A 16786-nucleotide genomic window follows, 5' to 3' on the forward strand; every position below is an offset into this window, starting at 1 on the left:
TGAAGTCTAATTTCAGCCTGATCCCATGGACGGTGTGAATTACATCACAGAGTCGTCGTCTTTAAGGAAAGGGCTCAGCATTTGTTTATCTCCCTGCCCCCGTATCAGTCAGTCATTGGGTGCATGATGCCCTGATAGAAAATATAACCTCCCAAGCATTTCTAGAGAAAAGCATACGTTTGTGCCATTAGCAGGCAATGCTTATAGTAGCTGGGGCTGGGGATGCCAGCACAGTAAAGGGGATGAGGGTGGTGCACTGACATTACTGACTACAATTATAATAATAAAGGCAAGGTACCTGAATATAATAATAAAGGCAAGGTACCTGAATTTAATTTGCTAAGTCCAGGCTTCCCGTCTATGAACTGCCACATCCCATGATTACCATAGGACCCTGGGACTACCACTAATTCTGGGACAGAATAAAGGAAAGAGATGGATTATTTATTGTGCGGCTGTTTCATTGTGGAAAATGATGTGATTAACAAAGAAATGCCAATAGAGAGTATAGAAAGGTAAATTTCCTTTAACCATTTCTCATTTGCCCCAAGAACCCTGCACTGGCAGCAAGCTGCACTTTTTTTTCCCCTAAATTATAAATGGGTTAAACAAAAAAAGATGTGGAAACTTACGGACATTTTCAATGAACAATGGCTAAAGGAGAGAGGGTTCTAGGAAGGAGGGCACCGAAAAAAATTAAACTAATATACTTTCCAATGCATTTGAAGAAATGAACCAGAAAAAAAATATTGAAAAACTCTTATAGACCTAATGGGCAATTTGGGAATAATTAGTGATACATGCACAGAAAATAAAACAAACAAAAGGTTGTTAACTCTAGAAAAAAACCAAAAAGTTGTACAAGAAAGAAAATGTAACTACAATTAACAACACTTACCACATAAATAAGCAACATTACTCATTATATTATGATTAATATAAAATATATACATAAAGGGAAAGCCATTGAATAGAATTTGATCCTCGTCATCCATAATGGGAGGATATGCTGGGTATTTGCTTATTTGTTCTTAAATTCATTTCCTGCCTTTCCCCTTCCCAGGCTCATATTGCACAGGCTACTTCTGTAAACTATGCTTCCAAGATCTCGATGACTGTTTTGGCTGAGTTCGGCCAACAGGAAGTGGTAGCCAGGGATTGGAGGATGGCAGTGAAGGAGACACCAGGATATTTCTCCTTCCCACTCTTTCTGCCTTAGATAGAGCCCCTCTGGCTCTGGAGATAATAATGATTGTTTCCTGCAGCTGCTTAAGTTAAGGGTACCTCCGCTTCCCCCTAAGTATCCTTCCAGGTTTTCTAAGCCAGGGTTCTCAACCTCAACACTATTGACATTTTGGTCTGGATGGCTCTTTGTTTTGGGGGATTGTCCTGTGTATTATAAAATGAGTTGCAGCATTCCTTGAGAGACTCCATCCACTAGATACCAGTAGTCACCACCCAGCTGTGACAACAAAAATGTCTCCAGAAATTGCCAAATGTTCCCTAGGGGGCAAAATCACCCCTAATTAAGAACTGAAGGCTGGGCCGGGCGCAGTGGCTCACACCTGTAATCCCAGCACTTTGGGTGGCCGAGGTGGATGGATCACTTGAGCCAGGAGTTTGAGACCAGCCTGGCCAACATGGTGACCATATTGAGATGTAACCCATCTCTACTAAAAATACAAAAATTAGCCAGGCGTGGTGGCGTGCACTTATAATCCCACCTGCTCAGGAGGCTGATGCAGGAGAATCGCCTGAACCTGGGAGGCAGAGGTTGCAGTGAGCCGAGCTCGTGCCACTGCACTCCAGCCTGGGCGACAGAGTAAGACTCTGTCTCAAAAAAAAAAGGAGAAAAGAAAAGAACTGAAGTTCCAACCCCTTTATAACTGTATTAAATTTTCTCTACTAAATTTGCTAAGGGTTTTAGTTTTCTGACTTGAAGCTGACTGATTCAGAAAGCTATAAACAATGTCTAAATTTGATCAATCAGAAATTAACACAATAAGCATATTATTTAGAAATATGCAACCAATAAAAGAATAAACAAATACGAGTATTGAATGTAGTTGCTTCTACAGTGTAGGACTGGAGAACAAAGGAGAGGTGATTTTGAACTTTTTAATATTTTGTTTTTTAAAATGTATGCATATATAGCTAATAAAAATAAAATACTGGGGCCGGGTACGGTGGCTCACGCCTGTAATACCAGCACTTTGGGAGGCCGAGGCGGGAGGATCACGAGATCGAGACCATCCTGGTTATCACGGTGAAAACCCGTCTCTACTAAAAATACTAAAAATTAGCCGGGTGTGGTGGTGGGCGCCTGGAGTCCCAGCTACTCGGAGGCTGAGGCAAGAGAATTGCGTGAACCTGGGAGGCGGAGCTTGCAGTAAGCGGAGATTTCGTCACTGCACTCCACCTGGGGCAAGAGAGTGAGACTCCATCTCAAAAAAAAAATAAATAAAATAAAAAATAAAATACTGGGAAAAGAGAACATGAGCAATTCAGTATTCTAAGTAGAAAGCTCCAGGGAGAGGCTTAAAATTCTTATTCTCAAATACAGATTAAAGAAGTGCTTATTATGATCTTTTGTTTTTAATCTTACCTAAACCATATTCTCTTATATTTTACCCAGAGCCAAGTATGGCAGTCACCTAGCTTTTATAAATGAGTCATATTTATTTCTTTTCCAAGATATGTCCAGGCTGCCTCCTCCCAAATGGTTTTGGCTGCAGAACTGGCTTACCTGGTTGTAATCATGTAGTAGTCAGAGAAAACTACTAAAGGCACTATTGTAAATATTACAGGAACACTGAAATAACATTAGAGTCCCTGGATCTGTGTGGGTTGTGTCCCTCCAGAAAAGGTAGAGGGGAAGGTTTGCAGATGTTGCTTTACTGACTTGTGTCAATGTTTCTTATTTCAATAGCATGCCTTTCCCAAATCTCCATTCATCTCATCTCCCAAACACTGTGATTTCTACCATCAGCTCTGGTTTATCTTTGTCTCTCCCCATCATAGCAACTGAAACAAAGTTTTCAGATTGAATTCTTGATTTGCTTGATTGCTGTGACTGTGTTCCAGTTATTTTGGAAATGCATCCGTCTGATATATGACCAACTAATAGAAGGCAGTTTTCAATCTTCTAAAACATAAAACGATGGAAATATATGTATGTGTGTGTATTTTTGTGTGAATAAATATATAAATACATATACCAATATGACATATATTATACATGTATCTATATATATTTTATATACTAAATACATACATGTATGTTTTTGTATATACATTAATATTATCATATGCATTTATTTGCATGGAAATGCTTTTTGTTCTGACTAAAAAAGTAATAGATACTAATTATGGGAAAACTAGGTAATACAAAAAATATAAAGCAATAGATAAAAATTGGCTGGGCACGGTGGCTCACACCTGTAATCCTAGCACTTTGGGAGGCTGAGGCGGGTGGATCACCTGAGGTCAGGAGTTCGAGACCAGCCTGGCCGACATGGTGAAACCCCTGTCTCTACTAAAAATGCAAAAAAGATTAGCCAGGCGTGATGGCAGACACCTGTAATCCCAGCTACTCGGGAGATGGAGGCAGGAGAATCGCTTGAACCTGGGAGGTGGAGGTGGCAGTGAGCCGAGGTCGCGCCGTTGCACTCCAGCCTGGGCTACAGGAGAAAGACTGAAAAAAAAAAGAAAAGAAAAAGAAGAGAAATAGATAAAAATCATGAATACTCCTAAAGTCCAGTAATAGCTACTGTATGAGTCAAAATTAATTTCAGCTACAATTACCCAGAAAAAATATCCAGAATAACATCAAATAAAGGATATTTCTCTAATATAAAATGTCTGGCCACTGGCTATCTAGTGCTTGTACAGTGGTTCCAAACCCATCATAATCCATCAACTTCCAGATCTTCACTCCATCATTCTTAAGGTATAACCCCCATCCTCATGGTCTAAGATATCTGCCAGAGTTCTAGTCATTACATTCACATTCCAAGTAGCAGATTGGTGAAAAGAGGCAAGCAAGGTACAAAGAACATGTCCTTTTAAAGTGGTTTTCTTTTTTACTTTTTTCTTTAATTTTAAAAAATATGTAGGCTGGGTACAGTGGCTCATGCCTGTAATCTCAGCACTTTAGGAGGCCAAAGCAGGAGGATCACTTGAGCCTGGGATTTCAAGACCAGCCTGGACAACATAGTGTGAACCTGTCTACAAAAAATTTAAAAATTAGCTGGGCCTGGCAAAGCACACCTGTGGTCCCAGCTACTTGAGAGGCTGAGATTGGGGGATTGCTTGAGCCCAGGAGGCTATAGGGAGCTGTGATCACACCAGTGCACATCAGCCTGGGTGACAGACTGAGACCTTGTCTCTAAATAAATAAGTAAATAAATAAATAATAGAAATAGAGTCTAGCTATGTTTCCCAGGCTGATCTTAAACTCCTGGACTCATGTGATCCTCCCAGTTTAGCCTTCCAAAGTGCTGAGATTACAGGTGTGAGTCACCACATCTGTGATAAGGTGGTTTTCCAAGAAGCTGCCATATAATATATTTTATAACTAATTGACCAAACTCAGTCACACAGCCACATAGCTGCCAGAAAAAAGGGAAATATAGAACATTTAGGTGGGCACTGGAGTGGGAACAACAGAATAAGGATCTCCAAAAATCTACTCCTCCATAACAGTAATAAAAACACTGACAAAAATAGTCAAAATCAACTTTTTCAGAATACTGGATATTAATCAAAGGCTTGCAACAATCCAAAAAGCATTTCTTGAAGAAATTGGCTGAATCATGGTTAAAAAAAAAAAAAAGTGAGTTTTGTGACATTTTAACTAGCCCTGTTTACAGATTCTCTCCCCACGTGAAGAAATAAAGAAATACCACTGGTAATGGTAACTACATAAGTAAATACCAAAAACAGTATAAAGATAATTTTTGTTTGAAATGTTCCTTTTCTCTGATTTAAAAGATAACTGCATAAAACAATACTTACAAATCTATGTCAATGGGTATATAATGTATAAAGATATAATTTTTATGTCAATAATAGAACAAAGGGGGAGGGAAGGAATGAGCCATATAGGGAAAAAGTTTGTCTATACTATTGAAATTAATCTGGTATTAATACAAACTAAATTGTTTTAAGTTTAGATGTTAATTGTAATCTCTAAGGCAATCACAAAATAACTCAAAGAATCCTAAAATAAATTAGAAGGGAATAAAAATGGTACAGTAAAACACATTTAACAATATAGGAAAAAATAGGAAAATGGCAATTATAAAGCCTCTTATTCATAATTACACTAAGTGTAAATGGTTTAAACACTCCAATTAAAGGCAGAAATTGGCAAAATTGATGAAAAACATGATCCAACTATATTGTGTTTACAAGTGACACACTTTATTTTTATTATTATTTTTATTGTTATTATTATTTTATTTCAATAGGTTTTTTTGGGAACAGGCAGTGTTTGGTTACATGAATAAGTTCTTTAGTGGTGATTTCTGAGATTTTGGTGCACCCATTACCTGAGCAGTGTACACTGTACCCAACATGTAGTCTTTTATCCCTCACCCCCTAACCCCCTTCCCCCCAAGTTCCCAACGTCTATTGTATCATTCCTATGCCTTTGCATCCTCATAGCTTAGCTACCACTTATGAGTGAGAATATATGATGTTTGGTTTTCCATTCCTGACTTACTTCACTTAGAATAATGGTCTCCAATTCCATCCAGGTTGCTGCAAATGCCATTATTTCATTCTACAAGAGACACACTTTAGGTTCAAGATATAAAGAGCTTAAAAGCAAAAGAATGGGAAAAGTTATACCATGCAAAGAGTAACTAAAAGAGAGCTAAAATGGCTGTATTAATATAAGACAAAATGGACTTAAGACAAAAAATTGTTACTAGAGACAGAGGCCATTTTCTAATGATAAAAGAGTCAGTCCTCAAGAAAGTGTAACAGTTATAAACATATATTAACCTAATAACAGAGCCAAAAAGTAAATGAAACAAAAACTGACAGAATTAAAGGAAAAATAGACAATTCAACAATAAGAGTTGGAGACTTCAATACCTCACATTCAGTAATGGATAAAACAACTAGACAGAAGATCAACAAGAAAACAGAATGCTTAAATAATACTATAAACCAACTAGGTCTAACAGACATCTATAGAACACTCCACCCAACAACAACAGAATACACATTTTTCTCAAGTATATATAGGCCACTCTCTAGGACAGAACGTATGTTAGGCCATAAAATGCATATCAAAATCTATCACTGTATTTTCTTTTTTTTTAATAGAAGGGACTTTTATTATTTTTTCAGAGAATTCAGACAGCCATTGATTAAACAGAGCCATTTCTCAGCGCTCTTTTCTCTCCATTTAAGAAATTGGAATACAGCATGATGAGAATGATGATGCCAAAACAAGATTGCTGGCTCACATCATCTAGGGTACAAATACGCACTTACTTAATCACTTGACACTTCATTGAATGCAAAGCAATATTTAGCATCTTTGCCTTCGTTGTACACAGCTGAAGCGGGAGCCCAGGGAGGGGAAGACTGCATGGTTTTCCTTGGTGGAGGAGGTGTGCACCCTGCAGTCCTGTCGTGTTGGGGGAAGATCAGCCCATGTTCTGTCGGTTGCCATAGCCCCCAGGATGGGTGTCCTTCCAGTTATCCCACTCCCGAACTCTGTAGAGTGTTCATCATCCTCTCCCTCCTTTACTTCTTGATACTTCTGTTGCAGAGCTGCTTTTCTGAATTCCTCTGGTGTTGCAGTGGCTATTCCCTGATCTGGCAATGCTCCATATTTCCGATGTTGTTCATACCAGTCACTCACTGTCATAGTTGCCAGACTTGGATAACTAGCTCCAAATAATTTGGCTTCAGCTGTGTTCCGCGTGAGAATGAAGGATTTCACTGGAGGCCTCTCCTGGAGAGATGAGTTAGAAGCTGATGACTGTCTTTAAGAGTCTCTCTCAGGATCTTTATTTCCTGGTCAATGCTCTCAATCTCTTCTAAGCTGGTATCAATCCACCTCTGAAGGTGAAGAAGATAATATTCACGAACATGCTCATCATCTGCTTGACCACTTTCCACAGCAGATTTCATTGCAGACAACCTATGGTCCAACTCCTTCTTCTGCTTGTATCTCTCTATTTTAGCCTGCCTTTGAGATGCCATAGCAACGAGGCTAGGATAAGCCATGGAGGAATTAGCAGTGTGATTTTCAGCTGAGTTGTTCTTGGTTTTGGGCAGCTCAAACTCTGCAACCTGATAGTAATGGCACGGAGTTAAGTAGTTTATAAAATGTTCTTGAGCCTGCTGCAAGACGCTTGCTAGGGTTGACTTGTTTCATGGTGAGGGCTCCTTGAAGTGCTGGCACCAACAGGTACTTCAGCTCGGTGAAAGCAATCTCTTCTAAATCTTCATTTCAATTGAACAAGTCGAGCTGCGGTAACATTTCGGGAGCCTTCTCAAGGAGGCCCAGGCCCTTGAACACCTTCTCCTGGACTATCTGGTAACCGGTGGTTTCAGCTGCTAATTCTACTTCGTCCAGAAGCTGTTTGCCTGTTTCGAGCAGCATGGGGAGCCGCGGCAACAGTAACTCATCTTCAGCAGCCATCTTGGGGAGGGAGGGTGTATTTTCTTTTTAAGAGAGACAGATCGCACTATTTTGCCCATGCTGGACTTAACCCCTGGGCTCAAGTGATTCTCCTTCCTCAGCCTCCCAAATATCAAAAATGTTAAAATTTTAAATGGATTGAAATCATTCAAATTATCTTCTTCAATCACAATGGAATCAAATTAAATTCAATAACAGAAGGAAATCTGGAGAATTTGCAAGTATGTGAAAATGAAACAGTACACTCATAAATAACTAAAGGGTCAAAAGAGAAATCACTGGTGAAATTAGAAAATACTTTGAGTTGAATAAAAATGAAAACACAATATTCAAAAACTTATGGGATTCAGATAAAACAGTGCTAACAGGAAATTTATAGCTGTAAGTACTTACAATTTAAAAAAAAGAAAGATGTCAAAACAATTGCCAACCTTCCTTATCATGAAACTAAAAAAAGAAGAGCAAATTAAACCCAAAGCAAGTAGGAGGAAGGAAATAATAAAGATTCAAGCAGAAATAAATGAAATACAGAACAGAAAAGTAATGGAGAAAATAATCAAAATCAAAAGTTGGTTCTTTGAAAAGATCAACAAAATTGACAAATCTTTAGCTAGACTAGGAAAAATGAGAGAAGATGCAGGTTTCTAAAATCAGGAATAAAAGAGGGAACATTACCACAGAGTTTACAGAAATAAAAAAGGTTATAAGGGACTGCTATGAATAATTGTATGTTAACAAATTAGATAACCTAGAAATAGAAAATCTCAATAGAGTTATAACAAGTGAAGAGAATGAATTAGTAATCTAGGCATCAATGTGCCAAGATAATCAGGATTCTTAATGTTAAGGAAGAGGAAGATTGCAGGAGGCTACCATCAGTCTCTGCTACAACTACTGTTGACACTTAGGTTGACACTCCTAGAATAACATATATGTGTAATTTATCATGTAGACCATTTGGTGACTTAACCAATTTGGTTTATTGGAAATTTAAAATGTAACAGCATTTCAAAGGAAGAAAGCCTGAGTTATTCACCAAGTTTACTACCTTGCCAAATTGGCGATTTGTCCGTAAAGAAACAATTGGTTGTTTTTTCTTACTTCGTTTTCTAACAGGGTAATGTGAAAGCGTTCTCTGAGAGAGCTCATGTAATTCCACAGCTCCAGTTACTAACTGTACTAATTTCTCTAAAACTTTTTCTCTAGCCTAATGTTTTCTCTTAAGCTCCAAAGCCTTATACCCAGGGGCTTCCTGAACATCTCCAATTGGATGTTTTGCAGGTGCTTCCAACTCTAGATGTCTAAAACTAGACTCTCTGGGCGTGGCCTTTCAGGTTTTTTTTCTTTCAAAAGATGTGATCTCACTATGTTGCCTAGGCTGGCTTTGAACTCCTGGGCTCACGCCATCTTCCCACCTCAGCCTTCTGAGTAGCTGGGACTAGGCATGTACCACTGTGTCCAGCTTGAGTGTGGCCTTTCTGATTAAAAGGTAGCCTTTTTGGCTGGGCGCAGTGGCTCACATCTGAAATCCCAGCACTTTGGGAGGCAAAGGTGGATAGATCGCTTGAGCCTAAGAGTTTGAGACTAGCCTGGGCAACATGGTGAAACCCCATCTCTACAAAAAATAAAAATAAAAAATTAGCTGGGCATGGTGGCATGCGCCTATAGTCCCAGCCACTTGGGAAGCTGAGATGGGAGGATCGCTTGAGCCTGTCTGTGTGGATTTATCTATTCTGAATATTTCATATAAATGAAATTGTACAAAATGTGACATTTCGTGTCTGGTTTCTTTCACTTAGCATAATATTTTGGAGGCCATCCACATTGTAGCACACATGAGTATTTTGTTTCTTTTTATGGCTGAATAATATCTCATTGTATTTCATTCCATAATTTGTTTATTCTCCATTGATGGACAGTTAGACTTTTTCTACTTTTTGGCTATTGTGTATAGTGCTGCTATGAATGTGTACATGTACTTGTTTGAGTGCTCATCTTCAATTCGTTTGGTATATCCTTAGTAATGAAATTGTAGGGTCATATGGCTATTTTATGTTTAACTTTTTGAGGAACTACCAGTTTTTTACTGTGACTGAACCATTTTGCATTCCTACCACAAATTACCTGTGTTCCAGTTTCTTTACATCCTTACCAACATTTGTCATTTTCTGTTCGTTTGTTTTTTAAATAATAGCCATCTTAATGTTTGTGAAATGGTTTCTCACTGTGTTTTTGATTTGCATTTTCCTGATGATTAGTGATGTTGAGCATCTTCTCCTGTGCTTATTGGCCATTTGTGTATCTTCATTTTTGTTTTATTTTATAATTCTTTATGCTTAAAATAATTTTTAATAGAGACAGGGTCTCACTATGTTGCCCAGGCTGGTTTTTCTTTTCTTTTTTTTTTTTTTTGAGATGGAGTCTTGCTCTGTCACCAGGCTGGAGTGCAGTGGCGTGGTCTTGGCTCACTGCAACCTCCCGCCTCCCATTCTCCTGCCTCAGCCTCCCGAGTAGCTGGGATTACAGGTGCCTGCCACCATGCCCAGCTAATTTTTGTATTTTTAGTAGAGATGGGGTTTTACCATGTTGGCCGGGATGGTCTCGAACTCCTGGCCTCAGGTGATCCGACCGCCTCGGCCTCCCAAAGTGCTGAGATTACAGGCGTGAGCCACTGCGCCTGGCCATCCCCCCCAGGCTGGTCTTGAACTCCTGGCCTCAAGCAGTCCTCCTGCCTTGGCCTCCCAAAATGTGGAGATTACTAGCATGAGCCACCACACCCAGCCTGTATATCTTCTTTGGAGAAATATCTATTTAATTCCTTTGCCTTTTAAAAAATCAGATTGTTTGTTTTCCTGTTCTTGACTTGCAGGAGTTCTTTATGCATTCTGGACATTAATCCCTTGTCAGATATATGATTTGCATATATATTCTCCCATATCATAGGTTATTTTTTCACTCTGTTGATAGTGTCCTTTGATGCATGAAAGTTTTTACTTCTGATGAGTTCAGTTTATCTATTTTTTCTTTGGCTTCCTGTGCACTTGGTGTCATATCCAAGAAATCATTGCCAAATCCAGTGTCATGAAGTTTTTCCCTGTTTTTGGTCTAAGAGTTTTAATAGTGTTGCTCTTATGTTTAGAGCTTTGATCCATTTTGAGTTAATTTTTTTTCTTTTCTAGACCTTTGATAATTAAGTTAATTTTTCTATATGGTATAAGATAAGAGTTCAACTTCATTATTTTGCATGTGGAGATCCTGTTTGCCTCTTCTACTCTTTTGTTTTTAGCTTTTTATATTTAATGCATGCTCGTGTGGAAACAATTTTGAAGTTACTAATCGATTTTCCCATCCTCAGTTATTTTTTTTTTTTTTTGCAGCCTGAATAAAAGGCTGGATAACTGTCCCCAATTATTATTTTATAACAGCTTTATTGAGATATAATTCACATACCATACCATTCACACATTTAGAATGTACAATTCAGTAGTTCTTAGTGGCCCTATCATCACAATAATTTTAGAACATTTTTATCACCCCAAAAAGAAACTCATATCCTTTATAGCAGTCGCCCTGAGAGGTGACAGCGTGCACCCTCGCTCGCTCTCGGCGCCTCGTCGGCCTTGGCGCCCACTCTGGCCGCGCTTGAGGAGCCCTTCAGCCCACCGTTGCACTGTGGGAGCCCCTTTCTGGGCTGGCCAAGGCCGGAGCCGGCTCCTTCAGCATGCAGGGAGGTGTGGAGGGAGAGGCGCCAGCGGGAACCGGGGCGGCGCGCGGCGCTTGCGGGCCAGCTGGAGTTCCGGGTGGGCGTGGGCTTGGCGGGCCCCGCACTCGGAGTGGCCGGCCGGCCCTGCCGGCCCCGCGCAATGAAGGGCTTAGCACCCGGGCCAGCGGCTGCGGAGGGTGTGCTGGGTCCCCTAGTAGTGCCGACCCACCGGCGCTGCACTCGATTTCTCCCGGGCCTTAGCTGCCTTCCCTTGGGGCAGGGCTCGGGACCTGCAGCCCGCCATGCCTGAGCCTCCCCCTCCCTCCGTGAGCTCTTGTGCTACCGGAGCGTCCCCGACGAGCGCCGCCCCCTGCTCCACAGCGCCCAGTCCCATCGACCACCCAAGGGCTGAGGAGTGCGGGCGCAGGGCACAGGACTGGCAGGCAGCTCCACCTGCCGCCCCGGTGAGGGATCCACTGGGTTGAAGCCAGCTGGGCTCCTGAGTCTGGTGGGGACTTGGAGAACCTTTATGTCTAGCTAAGGGATTGTAAATACACCAATTGGCACTGTGTATCTAGCTCAAGGTTTGTAAACACACCAATCAGCACCCTGTGTCTAGCTCAGGGTTTGTGAATGCACCAATTGACACTCTGTATCTAACTACTATGGTGGGGACTTGGAGAACCTTTATGTCTAGCTAGGGGATTGTAAATACACCAATCGGCACTCTGTATCTAGCTCAAGGTTTGTAAACACACCAATCAGCACCCTGTGTCTAGCTCAGGGTTTGTGAATGCACCAGTGGACACCCTGTATCTAGCTACTCTGGTGGGAACTTGGAGAACCTTTGTGTCAACACTCTGTATCTAGCTAATCTAGTGGAGACGTGGAGAACCTTTGGGTCTAGCTCAGGGATTGTAAACGCGCCAATCAGCACCCTGTCAAAACAGACCACTCGGCTCTCTGTAAAATGGACCAATCAGCAGGATGTGGGTGGGGCCAGATAAGAGAATAAAAACAGGCTGCCAGAGGCCGCAGTGACAACCCGCTCAAGTCATTTTCCGCGGTGTGGAAGCTTTGTTCATTCGCTCTTTGTAGTAAATTTTGCTGCTGCTGCCTGTGCTTTTGTGAGCTATAGCATTCACCGCCAAGGTTTACAGCTTTACTCCGGAGCCAGCGAGACCACGAAGCTGTTGGGAGGAATGAATAACTCCAGATGCGCCGCCTTAAGAGCTGTAACACTCACTGGGAAGGTTCGCAGCTTCACTTCTGAGCCAGCGAGACCACGAAGCCGCAGGGAGGAATGAACAACTCGAGACGCGCTGCCTTAAGAGCTGTAACACTCACCGCGAAGGTCCGTGGCTGCACTCCTGAGCCAGCGAGACCACGAACCCCACCAGAAGGAAGAAACTCCAAACACATCTTCACATCAGAAGGAACAAACTCCGGACACGCCGCCTTTAAGAACTCTAACACTCATTGCGAGGGCGCGCGGCTTCATTCTTGAAGTCTGCGAGACCAAGAACCCACCATTTCCGGGCACAACGTCTCATTTTCTCTCAGCCGTTCCAGACTTAGGCAACCACTAATCTACTTTCTGTTTCTAGAGATTTGCCTATTATCAATATTTCACAAAAGGATCATACAATATGTGGTGAGCTATTTTTATTCACTAACACTTAAGACCAAAAATGTGTGGGTTTTTTTTCCTAATACCAGCCAAATTCTCCAGTTCTCCAGACACCAACTGGGTGTCCAACAACTCAATTTAAATCTGACACTATCTCCACAGAATTAGTGTCACACCAAGTTAAGGTCTCATTCATACAGGATCATCCCCCCTTCAGTCACCAATTGCAAGTGCAAGGTTGCTACCTTTACTTCTGACCAACTGGCTATAAATTGGGGATCTCATGAGACCCTACTCAGGCCTAGTGATTTAGTAGAGTGTTTTACAAAACTCAGGGAAATGCTTTACTTGCTATTAGCAGTTTATTACAAAGGATACAAGCTAGGAAAAGAGAAATGGAAGAAAAAATAAGACAAGGTAGACGGGGAAGGGAAACAAAGTTTCTATGTCTGCTCTGACATACCACCCTCCCAAGTACCTCGATGTGTTCACCTACTTGAAAACTCTTCAAACCCAACGTTTAGGGGTTTTTATGGAGATTTCATTACTTATCCATGATTGATTAAATCACTGGTGTTTGGTGATTAGCTCAATCTCCTGCCTCTCTCCCGTCCCAGGAGGTCAGGGGGTGGGAATGAAACATCCAACCCTCTAATCATGCCTCGTCTTCCTGGAGACCATCCCCCATTCTACAGTTATCTAGGAGTTACCAGCCACCAGTCATTTCATCAGCATGCAAAAGATACTCATTACTCCAGAGATTCCAAGAGTTTTGGGAGCTTTGTGTCAGAAACTGGAGTCAAAGACCAAATATTTATTATTACATACATGTAGTTTTTTGTAACTGGCCTCTTCCACTTAGCATAATACTTTTAAGGTTTATTCAGGCTGTGATCGGTGACTCACACCTGTAATCCCAGCACTTTGGGAGACTGAGGCAGGCAGATCATCTGAGGCCAGGAGTTCAAGACCAGCCTGGCCAAATGGTGAAACCCTGTCTCTACTAAAACTACAAAAATTAGCTGGACATGGTGGCGGGCGCCTGTAATCCCAGCTACTTGGGAGGCTGAGGCAGGAGAATCACTTGAACCTGAGAGGTGGAGGTTGCAGTGAGCCGAGAATGGCGTGAACCCAGGAGGCGGAGCTTGCAATGAGTCAAGATTGCGCCACTGCACTCCAGCCTGGGTGACAGAGCAAGACTCCATCTCAAAAAAAAAAAAAAAAATTATATATGTATATATGTATATATAATTTTGTTTTGTTTTGTTTTGAGATGGAGTTTCACTCTTGTTGCCCAGGCTGGAGTGCAATGGTGCAATCTCGGCTCACTGCAACCTTTGCCTCCCGGGTTCAAGCCGTTCTCCTGCCTCAGCCTCCCAAGTAGCTGGAATTACAGGCGCCCACCACCACACCCAGCCATGGTTTTCTTTTATTAATCTGCCTTTTGTTATAGGGGCCTCAGCCATGGACCTTTTGATGGGTAAGATATTATTATTTTTCTTTCCCACAATATACTCACTAAACGTCCAGCAGTGGGAATGGTGTGCATGTCATTTGTGATTTTGATGAAATATTATTGCATTAAATTTAGAAAAGCAGTTGACATACAGTAAAGAGTTAACTTGAGACAATGAATATCATGGGATAATGCTTGATTTGGTAAAAGGTTTCATCTAAATAGTTCTCCTCGTTGTCCCTTAGCATAGGGAATTACTTACTCAAGCTAGTCTTGTTTAATAAATTTCCATTTTCCAGCATTTGATTAATCTTGACAATTGGGGTGTAAGCGGTGATCCCAGCACTTTGGGAGGCCGAGGCAGGTGGATTGCTTGAGTCCAGGCGTTTGAGACCAGCCTGGGCAACACGGTGAAACCCCGTCTTTATAAGAAATACAAAAAACTGGGGCCGGACGCAGTGGCCCACGCCTGTACTCCCAGCACTTTGGGAGGCCAAGGAGGGAGGATCATCTGAGGTTGGGAGTTCAAGACCAGCCTGGCCAATACGGTGAAACCCCGTCTCTACTAAAAATACAAAAAATTAGCTGGGCATGGGGGCTCACACCTGTAATTCCAGCTACTCGGGAGGCTGAGGCAAGAGAATCACTTAAACTAAGGAGGCAAGGTTGCAGTGAGCCAAGATCACACCACTGCACTCCAGCCTGGGTGACAGAACAAGATTCCATCTCAAAAAAAAAAACAAAAAACAAAACCAATTAGCTGAGCCTGGCGGCATGTACCTGTAGTAACAACTACTAGGGAGACTGAGGTAAGAGGATTGCTTGAGCCCGGGAAATCGAGGCTGTAGTGAGCCATGACTGTGCCACTGCTCTCCAGTCTGGGCTAGACCCTGTCTTTAAGAAAAAAAACCCCAAAAACTTAACAATTGGGGTTCTCCCTGGAAACACTGCAGCAAGATGCTACACCTTCCAGAAAGCATAAAAATAATTCTCTATTTATTTGTTGCCTGGCAACAATACTGTTTATTTTTATTCACAGGGAAATTTCAGAAATATTTGCTGATCAGTGCAACTTTGGCAAGGAAGGGGAAAAGTGAAAATAGCTCTCTTAAGATTCAAAAATTGATATGGCAGTTTAACCTTTTTCATTTTTACAGACCTAGGTGGTGCTCATGACCCTAAAGAGCAAAAAGCATATCAAATATAAAGGCAGAGTGAATATGATCAGAGAGGATCAAGGGTCTTTGGGATACACTACGTGAAGGTGTTGCAGTTCTCAGGAGGTACGGGTTCAGATTGCATTTATAAGGCTCAACAGTAGGGCTCAGGCTAAATTTTATTTTATTGTCCATCCTGATTAGTCCCTGTGGTAGACAGTATTTTTGTTTCACAACTCCTTCTTCCTTCCCCAAGCTTGTTATGGTTTACTATAGATAAAGTACGCTTCTCCACCTAATTCACATTGGGCATGGTCAATACAATGTGAGTGGATGTATCATATGCTATATCTGACCAGAGACTTTATATGAGTTTGTGAAATTTGGCATGACCTCCTGCATTTCTGCCTTTTGTTTTGAGGAGAGAATGCCCCAAGTAGCCATTGCCCGTTTAGCCTGGGTCCTGGAATGAGAAACACATAGGAAAGACCCAAACCTAAGCCCAAGTGAGCCTGGACAACCCACATGCAGTGCACAGACCAGTGAGTGAAAAATAAATATTTGTTCTTATGAATCACTGACATTTGGGAGTTATCTGTTATGCAACACTATTGCATTAAATCTTGACTAATACAATCATTGAGAAACTAATTGTTCTCATCAGTGCCTATTGTGAACAATCAAACAGACTAGAATGTGCGCAATGGGTTTCAATCAGCTGTTCCCATTTTCCCAGGCATCAGTCAGATGGAGCAAAGTCTATGTAAGAGACAAACTGGCTTGTCTTGAGGATGCTGAGGGTGTTCTTAAAAGGGAAATTTGTGGGGGTTTTTAAAAGTCTGTGTTTATATACTAGACACAAATATTCCAGAAATATTATTGGTGGGAAAATCAAATTACAGAACATAATGAGAGTGACTTGTATGGACACTCTCATTCAGAAAAACATGCAATCTAGCAGCTTCAGAATTTCTATATAGGTGGGCTGGATGTGTACATAACAATCTCATTAGAAGGGAATTGGGACAAACAAGGAGGCTTGACCTTGTATTTGCATAGCACCTTAATATAATTGAAAAATATCCCAATTGGCTATATCAAATAATTGGTTGGAGAGAAGCTGATGAAGATTATGTGGGAACTCTAAAACCCCACACTCACACATAATCCCCAG

General features: G+C 41.3%; 1 pseudogene; it reads right to left on the minus strand.

Annotated features, from left to right (window-relative positions):
• Positions 1-6531: 6531 nt before the first annotated feature.
• LOC101151265 (immunoglobulin-binding protein 1-like) lies at positions 6532-7666 on the minus strand (annotated as a pseudogene).
• Between the last annotated feature and the right edge of the window lie 9120 nt (positions 7667-16786).

This window comes from Gorilla gorilla, chromosome 2 (genome assembly GCF_029281585.2).
Source record: "Gorilla gorilla gorilla isolate KB3781 chromosome 2, NHGRI_mGorGor1-v2.1_pri, whole genome shotgun sequence".
Taxonomy (NCBI): Eukaryota; Metazoa; Chordata; class Mammalia; order Primates; family Hominidae; genus Gorilla; species Gorilla gorilla.